The 12635-nt window shown below is 49.1% G+C and overlaps 1 protein-coding gene across 2 annotated transcripts in view; it reads left to right on the top strand.

The window, feature by feature from the left end:
- ZCCHC8 (zinc finger CCHC-type containing 8) overlaps positions 1-12635 on the top strand; it is a 233637-nt gene that overhangs the window by 179746 nt on the left and 41256 nt on the right. The window lies entirely within an intron of this gene.

The following is a 12635-nucleotide window of genomic DNA, read 5'->3' as shown; positions in this document are numbered from 1 at the left end:
AGTGAAAGTCCGGTCCTTCAGGTCCTGGGGGCTGCGGGTGCAGGGTCTCTCCCAGGCGTCGGGACTTTGGATTCAAAGAGTCGCGGTCAGGGGAAGCCTCGGGATTCCCTCTGCAGGCGGCGCTGTGGGGGCTCAGGGGGGACAGGTTTTGGTACTCACAGTATCAGAGTAGTCCTGGGGTCCCTCCTGAGGTGTTGGATCTCCACCAGCCGAGTCGGGGTCGCCGGGTGCAGTGTTGCAAGTCTCACGCTTCTTGCGGGGAGCTTGCAGGGTTCTTTCAAAGCTGCTGGAAACAAAGTTGCAGCCTTTCTTGGAGCAGGTCCGCTGTCCTCGGGAGTTTCTTGTCTTTTCGAAGCAGGGGCAGTCCTCAGAGGATGTCGAGGTCGCTGGTCCCTTTGGAAGGCGTTGCTGGAGCAGGATCTTTGGAAGGCAGGAGACAGGCCGGTGAGTTTCTGGAGCCAAGGCAGTTGTCGTCTTCTGGTCTTCCTCTGCAGGGGTTTTCAGCTAGGCAGTCCTTCTTCTTGTAGTTGCAGGAATCTCATTTTCTAGGGTTCAGGGTAGCCCTTAAATACTAAATTTAAGGGCGTGTTTAGGTCTGGGGGGTTAGTAGCCAATGGCTACTAGCCCTGAGGGTGGGTACACCCTCTTTGTGCCTCCTCCCAAGGGGAGGGGGTCACAATCCTAACCCTATTGGGGGAATCCTCCATCTGCAAGATGGAGGATTTCTAAAAGTCAGAGTCACCTCAGCTCAGGACACCTTAGGGGCTGTCCTGACTGGCCAGTGACTCCTCCTTGTTGCTTTCTTTGTTCCCTCCAGCCTTGCCGCCAAAAGTGGGGGCCGTGGCCGGAGCGGGCGGGCAACTCCACTAAGCTGGAGTGCCCTGCTGGGCTGTGACAAAGGGGTGAGCCTTTGAGGCTCACCGCCAGGTGTTACAGCTCCTGCCTGGGGGAGGTGTTAGCATCTCCACCCAGTGCAGGCTTTGTTACTGGCCTCAGAGTGACAAAGGCACTCTCCCCATGGGGCCAACAACATGTCTCTGGTGTGGCAGGCTGCTGGAACTAGTCAGCCTACACAGACAGTCGGTTAAGTTTCAGGGGGCACCTCTAAGGATCCCTCTGTGGTGTATTTTACAATAAAATGTACACTGGCATCAGTGTGCATTTATTGTGCTGAGAAGTTTGATACCAAACTTCCCAGTTTTCAGTGTAGCCATTATGGTGCTGTGGAGTTCGTGTTTGACAGACTCCCAGACCATATACTCTTATGGCTACCCTGCACTTACAATGTCTAAGGTTTTGTTTTGACACTGTAGGGGTACCATGCTCATGCACTGGTACCCTCACCTATGGTATAGTGCACCCTGCCTTAGGGCTGTAAGGCCTGCTAGAGGGGTGTCTTACCTATACTGCATAGGCAGTGAGAGGCTGGCATGGCACCCTGAGGGGAGTGCCATGTCGACTTACTCGTTTTGTCCTCACTAGCACACACAAGCTGGCAAGCAGTGTGTCTGTGCTGAGTGAGAGGTCTCTAGGGTGGCATAAGACATGCTGCAGCCCTTAGAGACCTTCCTTGGCATCAGGGCCCTTGGTACTAGAAGTACCAGTTACAAGGGACTTATCTGGATGCCAGGGTCTGCCAATTGTGGATACAAAAGTACAGGTTAGGGAAAGAACACTGGTGCTGGGGCCTGGTTAGCAGGCCTCAGCACACTTTCAATTGTAAACATAGCATCAGCAAAGGCAAAAAGTCAGGGGGCAACCATGCCAAGGAGGCATTTCCTTACAACTACTCCTTGGATAAGCCTACTGCTCGACCACACTACCACAAAATAGAGCATTAGTATTATCTCTTTTTACCACTATTTTACCTCTAAGGGGAACCCCTGGACTCTGTGCATGCTATTCCTTACTTTGAAATAGCACATACAGAGCCAACTTCCTACATTGGTGGATCAGCGGTGGGGTACAAGACTTCGCATTTGCTGGACTACTCAGCCAATACCTGATCACACGACAAATTCCAAAATTGTCATTAGAAATTGATTTTTGCAATTTGAAAAGTTTTCTAAATTCTTTAAAGTCCTGCTAGGGCCTTGTGTTAGTCCCTGTTAGCATTTCTTTTAGAGTTTAAAAGTTTGTTAAAAGTTTGAATTAGATTCTAGAACCAGTTTAGTTTCTTAAAAAGTATTCCAACTTTTAGAAGCATAATGTGTAGTACAGATGTGAATGTGGTGGAACTCGACACCACACCTTACCTCCATCTTAAGATGAGGGAGCTAAGGTCACTCTGTAAAATAAAGAAAATAACAATGGGCCCCAGACCTTCCAAACTACAGCTCCAGGAGCTGTTGGCAGAGTTTGCAAAGGCCAACCCCTCTGAGGATGGCAACACAGAGGATGATGATAGTGACTTGGAGGGTGATTCCCCCCCACCAGTCCTATCTAGGGAGAACAGGGCTTCTCAAGCCCTGACTCCACAAATAATAGTCAGAGATGCTGGTTCCCTCACAGGAGGGACCAACAACTCTGAAATCACTGAGGATAACTCCAGTGAAGAGGACATCCAGTTAGCCAGGATGGCCAAAAGATTGGCTTTGGAAAGACAGATCCTAGCCATAGAAAGGGAAAGACAAGAGATGGGCCTAGGACCCATCAATGGTGGCAGCAACATAACTAGGGTCAGAGATTCTCCTGACATGTTGAAAATCCCCAAAGGGATTGTAACTAAATATGAAGATGGTGATGACATCACCAAATGGTTCACAGCTTTTGAGAGGGCTTGCGAAACCAGAAAAGTGAACAAATCTCACTGGGGTGCTCTCCTTTGGGAAATGTTCACAGGAAAGTGTAGGGATAGACTCCTCACACTCTCTAAAAAAGATGCAGAATCTTATGACCTCATGAAGGGTACCCTGATTGAGGGCTTTGGATTCTCCACTGAGGAGTATAGAATTAGTTTCAGGGGGGCTCAAAAATCCTCGAGCCAGACCTGGGTTGATTATGTTGACTACTCAGTGAAAACACTGGATGGTTGGGTAACTGGAAATGAAGTGCATGACTATGTTGGGCTTTATAATTTGTTTATGAAAGAACACATTTTAAGTAACTGCTTCAATGAAAAGTTGCATCAGTATCTGGTGGACCTAGGTCCAATTTCTCCCCAAGAATTGGGAAAGAAGGCAGACCACTGGGTCAAGACTAGGGTAACCAAAACTTCCACTGGGGGTGACCAAAAGAAAGGGGTTACAAAGCCTCCCCAGGAGAAAGTGGGTGACACTAGAAACAAAGAAAAAGAGTCCCCTGTAGGCCCCCAAAAACCAGACCAGGTGGGTGGGCCCAGAGACACAACCCAAAACAAAGGTGGGTACCAGGGTAAGAGCTGGGATGCCACTAAGGCATGGTGCCATAACTGTAAACAGACAGGGCACCACACCAAGGACACTTCTTGTCCCAAAAACAAACCCCCTAGCAAAATCCCAGGGGTGACCAGTGTAGCCATTGGGGATGACTCCTCAGATGAGGAGGTCTTCATAGCCTTCAACTGGAAAAAGGGCCCAACAGGTGAGTTGGAGATTCCAGAGGGAAGTAGACACTTCCACCACCTACTGGTGAATGGAATCCCAGCCACTGCCCTGAGAGACACTTGTGCCAGTCACACTATTGTGCATGACAGGCTGGTGTTCTCAAACCAGTACATCCCAGGTGAGATGGCCAGAGTAAGAGTTAGCCCAGACAGGGTCACTGATAGGCCTGTGGCTTTTGTGCCCATAGAAGTGGGTGGGACTTTTAGCTGGAGAAGGGTGGTAGTCAGTACAGACCTCCCCCTTGATTGTCTCCTTGGAAATGACTACCCAGAGGTTAGTCAGAGCCCAAGAGAGGAACTGGTCCAGTGCCAGTCCTCTCCCAAGGATTCTGGAGTGCCTGCCTCTGCAGTAAATGCAAGTAGGCCCCAGAAGAAAAAGAAAAGGAAACCGAGTAGGAAAGGTGGACAACCTTTAGCCAAGGTTCCAGCAAGCCAAGGAGATTCTGCTCCAGTAGGGGAGAACTCCAAAAGTGGCTCTGATAAAGTCCAACCTGACCCACAAGAAGTCCTGGCTAGTCAGGCAACTGTTAAGCCTGAGTGGGTGGCTCCTCAGCTAACAGAAGAAAGAGTGGAAGAAGGGTGTTTACTACAAGATGTGGTAACCCCCCACTCTAATACAGCAGACAGGCACCCTGAACCCAAAGAAGCCTGTAACTTAGCCCCTTCCCTTGTAGGTGAAGAGCTAAAGGTGTGGTTCTGGGCACTGACAGCTGTCAGTGGCCTCTGCTGGGTGTTAGCCTTTATGGCTGCACTATCCTTGGCATGGTGGTCTGACCCCATGCCAAATAGCAAGTTAGGCCACCTGACCCTGTTGGTCATGGTGGGGTTACTCCAGCTCTGGGTAACCTCTTTGGGTAAGCTAGGGGTGACCCTCGCTAAGATAAGATTAGCAGAGGTGGATACCTCTAACCCCAAAATAGAGAGAATGGGTGAAGACATAAAAAGCACAGACAAGAGGCAGTTCAGACTAGGTCCTATCACTGTGGAAGTGGGTCAGTTCCCCAGAGGGAATGACCTGAACAGGAGGATGTAAGGCAGAGTAGGCCCTGCAACAAACCAGCCTATTTCCTCTACTCTTCCTCGCCTGACAGACTAGCTTTGGCTGAGTCTCCTGGCCTGTGGGCTGGGGGGGGCTTGTGTAAAGAAATGGCTCCCTGTTGCAGTTACCCCCCACTTTTTGCCTGATACTGATGCTGACTTGACTGAGAAGTGTGCTGGGACCCTGCTAACCAGGCCCCAGCACCAGTGTTCTTTCACCTAGAATGTACCATTGTTTACACAATTGGCACAACCCTGGCACCTAGGTAAGTCCCTCGTAACTGGTACCCCTGGTACCAAGGGCCCTGATGCCAGGGAAGGTCTCTAAGGGCTGCAGCATGTCTTATGCCACCCTAGGGACCCCTCACTCAGCACAGACACACTGCTTGCCAGCTTGTGTGTGCTGATGGGGAGAAAATGACTAAGTCGACATGGCACTCCCCTCAGGGTGCCATGCCAACCTCCCACTGCCTGTGGCATAGGTAAGTCACCCCTCTAGTAGGCCTTACAGCCCTAAGGCAGGGTGCACTATACCACAGGTGAGGGCATATGTGCATGAGCACTATGCCCCTACAGTGTCTAAGCAAAACCTTAGACATTGTAAGTGCAGGGTAGCCATAAGAGTATATGGGCTGGGAGTCTGTCAAAAACGAACTCCACAGCTCCATAATGGCTACACTGAATACTGGGAAGTTTAGTATCAAACTTCTCAGAATAATAAACCCACACTGATGCCAGTGTTGGATTTATTAAAAAATGCACACAGAGGGCATCTTAGAGATACCCCCTGTATTTTACCCAATTGTTCAGTGCAGGACTGACTGGTCTGTGCCAGCCTGCTGCTGAGAGACGAGTGTCTGACCTCATGCGGTGAGAGCCTTTGTGCTCTCTGAGGACAGAAACAAAGCCTGCTCTGGGTGGAGGTGCTTCACACCTCCCCCCTGCAGGAACTGTAACACCTAGCAGTGAGCTTCAAAGGCTCAAGCTTCGTGTTACAATGCCCCAGGGCACTCCAGCTAGTGGAGATGCCCGCCTCCTGGACCCAGCCCCCACTTTTGGCGGCAAGTCCAGGAGAGATAATGAGAAAAACAAGGAGGAGTCACTGGCCAGTCAGGACAGCCCCTAAGGTGTCCTGAGCTGAGGTGACTCTAACTTTTAGAAATCCTCCATCTTGTAGAAGGAGGATTCCCCCAATAGGGATAGGAATGTGACCCCCTCCCCTTGGGAGGAGGCACAAAGAGGGTGTACCCACCCTCAGGGCTAGTAGCCATTGGCTACTAACCCCCCAGACCTAAACACGCCCTTAAATTTAGTATTTAAGGGCTACCCTGAACCCTAGAAAATTAGATTCCTGCAACAACAAGGACTGCCCAGCTGAAAACCCCTGCAGAGGAAGACCAGAAGACAACAACTGCCTTGGCTCCAGAAACTCACCGGCCTGTCTCCTGCCTTCCAAAGAACTCTGCTCCAGCGACGCCTTCCAAAGGGACCAGCGACCTCTGAATCCTCTGAGGACTGCCCTGCTTCGACGACGACAAGAAACTCCCGAGGACAGCGGACCTGCTCCAAAAAGACTGCAACTTTGTTTCAAGAAGCAGCTTTAAAGAACCCTGCAACTCCCCGCAAGAAGCGTGAGACTTGCAACACTGCACCCGGCGACCCCGACTCGGCTGGTGGAGAACCAACACCTCAGGGAGGACCCCCGGACTACTCTACGACTGTGAGTACCAAAACCTGTCCCCCCTGAGCCCCCACAGCGCCGCCTGAAGAGGGAATCCCGAGGCTTCCCCTGACCGCGACTCTCTGAAACCTAAGTCCCGACGCCTGGAAAAGACCCTGCACCCGCAGCCCCCAGGACCTGAAGGACCGGACTTTCACTGCAGAAGTGACCCCCAGGAGTCCCTCTCCCTTGCCCAAGTGGAGGTTTCCCCGAGGAAGCCCCCCCCTTGCCTGCCTGCAGCGCTGAAGAGATCCCTTGATCTCTCATAGACTAACATTGAAAACCCGACGCTTGTTTCTACACTGCACCCGGCCGCCCCTGCGCTGCTGAGGGTGAAATTTCTGTGTGGGCTTGTGTCCCCCCCGGTGCCCTACAAAACCCCCCTGGTCTGCCCTCCGAAGACGCGGGTACTTACCTGCAAGCAGACCGGAACCGGGGCACCCCCTTCTCTCCATTATAGCCTATGCGTTTTGGGCACCACTTTGAACTCTGCACCTGACCGGCCCTGAGCTGCTGGTGTGGTGACTTTGGGGTTGCTCTGAACCCCCAACGGTGGGCTACCTTGGACCAAGAACTGAACCCTGTAAGTGTCTTACTTACCTGGTAAAACTAACAAAAACTTACCTCCCCCAGGAACTGTGAAAATTGCACTAAGTGTCCACTTTTGAAATAGCTATTTGTCAATAACTTGAAAAGTATACCTGCAATTGAAATGATTCAAAGTTCCTAATGTACTTACCTGCAATACCTTTCAAACAAGATATTACATGTTAAATTTGAACCTGTGGTTCTTAAAATAAACTAAGAAAATATATTTTTCTATAACAAAACCTATTGGCTGGATTTGTCTCTGAGTGTGTGTACCTCATTTATTGTCTATGTGTATGTACAACAAATGCTTAACACTACTCCTTGGATAAGCCTACTGCTCGACCACACTACCACAAAATAGAGCATTAGTATTATCTCTTTTTACCACTATTTTACCTCTAAGGGGAACCCTTGGACTCTGTGCATGCTATTCCTTACTTTGAAATAGCACATACAGAGCCAACTTCCTACATATACTATTTCAAAGTAAGAAATAGTGTGCACAGAGTCCAAGGGTTCCCATTAGAGGTAAGATTTTAGCAAAAGTAGCTAATTCTAATGCTCTATTTTGTGGTACTGTGGTCAAGCAGTAGGCTTATCAGAGGGTAGTGTTAAGCATTTGTTATACACACAGGCAATAAATGAGGAACACACACTCAAAGACTTACTCCAGGCCAATAGGATTTTATATTGAAAAATATATCTTCTTAGTTTATTTTAAGAACCACAGATTCAAGATTTACAATTAATACTTTAAATGTAAGGTACTTCACTTAGATACTTTTAGGAACTTTGAATGAAAGCAATATCATATTCAGTCTTTGAAAAAATAAGCTATTTTCAAAGTGGACACAGTGCAAAAATCAACAGTTCCTGGGGGAGGTAAGTAAAGGTTAGATTAGGAGGTAAGTAAAACACTTTCAAGTCTCAGTCCTGGGACATAGGCAGCCCACTGTTGGGGGTTCAGAGCAACCCCACACCAGCAGCTCGGGCCGGTCAGGTGTAGAGGTCAAAGGTGCCCAAAACACATAAGCGCCTATGGAGAACAGGGGTGCTCTGGTTCCAGTCTGCCGCAGGGAGGTACCTGCGTCCTCTGGGGGAAGACCAGGGGTGTTTGTAGAGCACGGGGGGCACAAGAAGGTACACAAAGTACACCCTCAGCGGCACCAAGGCAACCGGGTGCACTGAACAAAGCAGGCGTCGGGTTTTGTATAGGTTTCAATGGGGGGACCCGGGGGTCACTCTAGCGGTGCAGGCAGGCACTGGGATGGCTTCTCGGGACAGCCACCACCTGGGCTAGGTAGAGGGTCGCCTGGGGATCACTCCTGCATTGAAGTTAGGTACCTTCAGATCCTGGGGGCTGCGGGTGCAGTGTTGGGTCCAGGTGTCTGGTCCCTTGTTACAGGCAGTCGCTGTCAGGGGGAGCCTCTGGATTCTCTCTGCAGGCGTCGCTGTGGGGGATCGGGGGGGGTCGACTCTGGTTACTCACGGGCTCGCAGTCGCTGGGTAGTCCTCCCTGAGGTGTTGGTTTTCTGCAGGTCGAGCCGGGGGCGTCTGGTACAGAGTGCGAAGTCTCATGCTTCCTGCGGGAAACGTGAAGTCCTTGGAAGTTGCTTCTTTGGTGCAAAGAAGTAGCTGGTTTTGAACAGGGCCGCTGTTCACAGGAGTTTCTTGGTCCTGTAGTCCAGGGCAGTCCTCCGAGGCTTCAGAGGTTGCTGGTCCCTGTCGGATGCGTTGCTGGAGCAGGTTTTCGAAGTTGTAGACAGGCCTGTAGGGCTGGGGCCAAATCAGTTGTCGTCCTCCTCCTCTGCGGGCTTGTAGGTCAGCAGTCCTCCTTCTTTCTTCAGGTTGCAGGAATCTGATTTCCTGGGATCTGGGGAGCCCCTAAATACTGAATTTATTGGTGTGTTTAGGTTTGGGAGGGCAGTAGCCAATGGCTAATGTCCTTGAGGGTGGCTACACCCTCTTTGTGCCTCCTCCCTGTGGGGAGGGGGGCACATCCCTAATCCTATTGGGGGAATCCTCCAAACTCAAGATGGAGGATTTCTCAAGGCAGGGGTGACCTCAGCTCAGGAAACCTTAGGGGCTGTCCTGACTGGTGGGTGACTCCTCCTTGTTTTTCTCATTATCTCCTCCAGCTTTGCCGCCAAAAGTGGGGGCAGTGGCCTGAGGGGCGGGCATCTCCACTAGCTGGGATGATCTGGGGTGCTGTAACAAAAGGGGTGAGCCTTTGAGGCTCACCACCAGGTGTTACAGTTCCTGCAGGGGGAGGTGAGAAGCACCTCCACCCAGTACAGGCTTTGTTCCTGGCCACATTGTGACAAAGGCACTCTCCCCATGGGGCCAGCAACATGTCTGGTGTGTGGCAGGCTGCCAGGAACCGGTCAGCCTGCACTAGAAGTCTGGTATGTATTTAGGGGGCAGGGGGCATCTCTAAGATGCGCACTGGGTGTATTTTACAATAACTTGCACCCTGGCATCAGTGTGCATTTAGTGTGCTGAGAAGTTTGATACCAAACTTCCCATTTTTCAGTGTAGCCATTATGGAACGGTGGCGTTTTTGTTTGACAAACTCCCAGACCATATACTCTTATGCCTACCCTGCACTTACAATGTCTAAGGTTTTGCTTAGACACTGTAGGGGCATAGTGCTCATGCACATATGCCCTCACTTGTGGTATAGTGCACTCTGCCTTAGGGCTGTAAGGCCTTCTAGAGGGGTGACTTACCTATGCCACAGGCAGTGTGAGGTTGGCATGGCACTCTGAGGGGAGTGCCATGTCGACTTAGTCATTTTCTCCCCACCAGCACACACAAGCTGTGAGGCAGTGTGCATGTGCTGAGTGAGGGGTCTCTAGGGTAGCATAAGACATGCTGCAGCCAAGAGACCTTCCCTGGCCTCAGGGCCCTTGGTACCAGGGGTACCAGTTACAAGGGACTTACCTGAGTGCCAGGGTTGTGCCAATTGTGGAGACAAAGGTACAGTTTAGGGAAAGAACACTGGTGCTGGGGCCTGGTTAGCAGGGTCCCAGCACACTTTCAATCATAACTTAGCATCAGCAAAGGCAAACTGTTAGGGGTTAACCATGCCAAGGAGGCATTTCCTTACATGTACAGTTAGGCCTTTTGCTTTATTTGAGGGAAAGAGCACTGGTGACCTGATTAGCAGGAACCCAGTGCACCTCAGTCAAAAAACCCACAGTGCCAGTGAGCACATAGTGGGGATGACCATGTCCAAAAGGGACACTTTCCTACTCACTTGTCCCAAAGTTCCCTCTGCAACCTGTTTCTAGGTGGCCCCGCTCTTCACCGACTGTGCAGTGCGTAGGGCACCTGCCCCTTCTAGCACCTCTGCACCTGGACTCCCCAGGGCAGGTAAAACTGAACTGCTGGTTTTTCTTGTGACCTTGCCCCCACTAGCACCTTAAGACCTGAAGGAAGACCCCCAAGATAACTCTGCAAGTACCCGTATGTTCCTTTTCCATTGAAAAGCATTACTGTGTAAAAGCTAATTTATGTGTAATAGTTACCTCACTGTGGAAAGTCATATCTTGAACAGTACTAACATTCATTTTAAGATTTTGGGCATCTAAAAATTATATAAAGTGATGTATTTTTCTAAAAGTGGGCTCAAGTTTCTTCTTGAATGTCTCATTTATTGACTGAGAGTTCAACAAATGCTTAGCACTACCCTCTGATAAGCCTGAACTGCTCTCCCACACTATGAAAAAAAGGAGCATTCAGGGTTACTTTAACCTCTGTCAACCAATAAGGGTTGCCTGTACTATCAGTATAATGTATCCCTACATTGGTACACTTCATAGATAGCCAGCTTCCTACAAGGACTAGCAGGCTACACACAAACAAGGACATGGTTGGAAGTATGCAGCCTGAATTACGAACCCTGGATCACCAAACAAGGAATGTATGTATAAACAGGCTAGGACTGGAAGTTAATACTGAACAAGTAAAACTGAAACACAACAGGTACAGAGGGTTGTAACAACAAGGAATGAAATTAAAGAAGCTAACGAAGCAATACAGGAAATGTGAAAAGCAAAGCCACAGCACACAGACTAGGAGCAGACCTGAAAGCAAAAGCAGCAAGACTGCATTGATTTGTTCAGAATCACAGCAGTAAAGATTATGATTACTCTGCTCACTGGGCTCTGAGCAGAAGTATCTACAAGCTCAGGCAGGAGCACAGGAGTGATAGTGCAAGAAACTATGCTGTTGGGGATTAGAGAATCCCCAATGGAAAGAAGACTACTGGTACGCTTAGAGGGAAAGGCTGGGAAAGCCAACAGACAAAGGGAGGGAAAGAGAAACCAGGAACAAATTGGGGATTTTAACTGAGAAAGAAGTCCACAGAACGTTTGTTAATGGGTAAGGGTAGGCATAGGAGTGATGAATAGTAATGCTGAATAAAGTTCCAACTTCAGGGCATGATCTAGGGGTTGTTTTGACAGAAGGAAGTGATGATGCATCTTGATGGAGGTGTGGAACCAAGGACTAGATTGATGAAGCAGAGGTGCAATGTGCTGAGATTGTTCCGACAAACTGGTGCATAAGCTGGATCTTACCAGGCTCTTGTGTGCACTGCCTCATGACAGTAGCCTGACAGACACAACTGTTAATGTCGCCCTGGTATCCATGCATAAAGTGGAATCATAACACCTGACACTAAAAATTGCTTTTTTCTGTGACAGTCATAAACACTTGTCATACGTGAGGCAGCTTCTAGACACACTGACAAGGTAGTGATGAGAACTACCCAGCTTTTACCTGCACCAGGCATTTTATTGCCACAGTTTTTTCAAAATCCCTTAACCAAGGATATCACAAACACCCTGTGAGGAAAGCGTCATTATCTGCGAGCTAGTAAAGACATTAGAAAAATAGCAATTATTTGTGGCACACGCGTCACGAAAAGGGCAGCCATTGTCGAGGACTTCTACAGTATAGCCTGGTGGATCGTGCAGACACTCCAGCTAGGCTACTGTCAGGGAAAATCCTTAGCTTTAAATCAAGAGTACAGAACACAAGGGTTAAAGGGGCCACATTAGCCTTGGTGGGTGAACATCTCATTAAAAGACACTTGCACGTCATTGTTCTGCACATAACCTGTGCTAAACGTTCAGTAGACTCCCTCACAAGTAAGGAAGTGCAAGTGGGGCAGTCAGTGCAGAACCATGTTTTTAGTACTGCCGACCTTCACTCACCTCCCCAGTGAAGTGAGCCTAGGAAAAAAGGGCTAGTAAGTAAAATTGCAAAAAAAAAAAAAAGGGTTGTGATGTACTGAGGCATATTGTGGCTTATGTTCGATGTTATAATTGTAATAAATCTGAATTGCCAGATCCAACCACTAGACAGTGGAATTTTGTAAATCATGTGAAATTAGAGCAGTTGCATGCGGCAAAAATGTTATTGGGTAGGTAGTCAGTTTTATAACATCTGAACATCCATGTTTATTTGGAACCACCAGACTGCTGTTGATGTAAGTTTGTTTTAATTCAGAGTAATTTACTATTGTATCCAGATTTTCTTTTTGGGAAACCTAGTACAAACCACACAGTATTGGTGGTGGAACAATGTTAATGTGCGCAGTGCTGCAGTTTGAATGATGACTTTGTCTGGCTTTGAAAGAACAGAGACGTGCAAGCAGTCAAATTCATTGTTTCCTGTATATTGGATGCACCTCTG

The sequence above is a fragment of the Pleurodeles waltl genome, chromosome 11 (assembly GCF_031143425.1).
Source record: "Pleurodeles waltl isolate 20211129_DDA chromosome 11, aPleWal1.hap1.20221129, whole genome shotgun sequence".
NCBI classification, from domain to species: domain Eukaryota; kingdom Metazoa; phylum Chordata; class Amphibia; order Caudata; family Salamandridae; genus Pleurodeles; species Pleurodeles waltl.
This window is presented reverse-complemented; position numbering and strand designations above follow the sequence as displayed.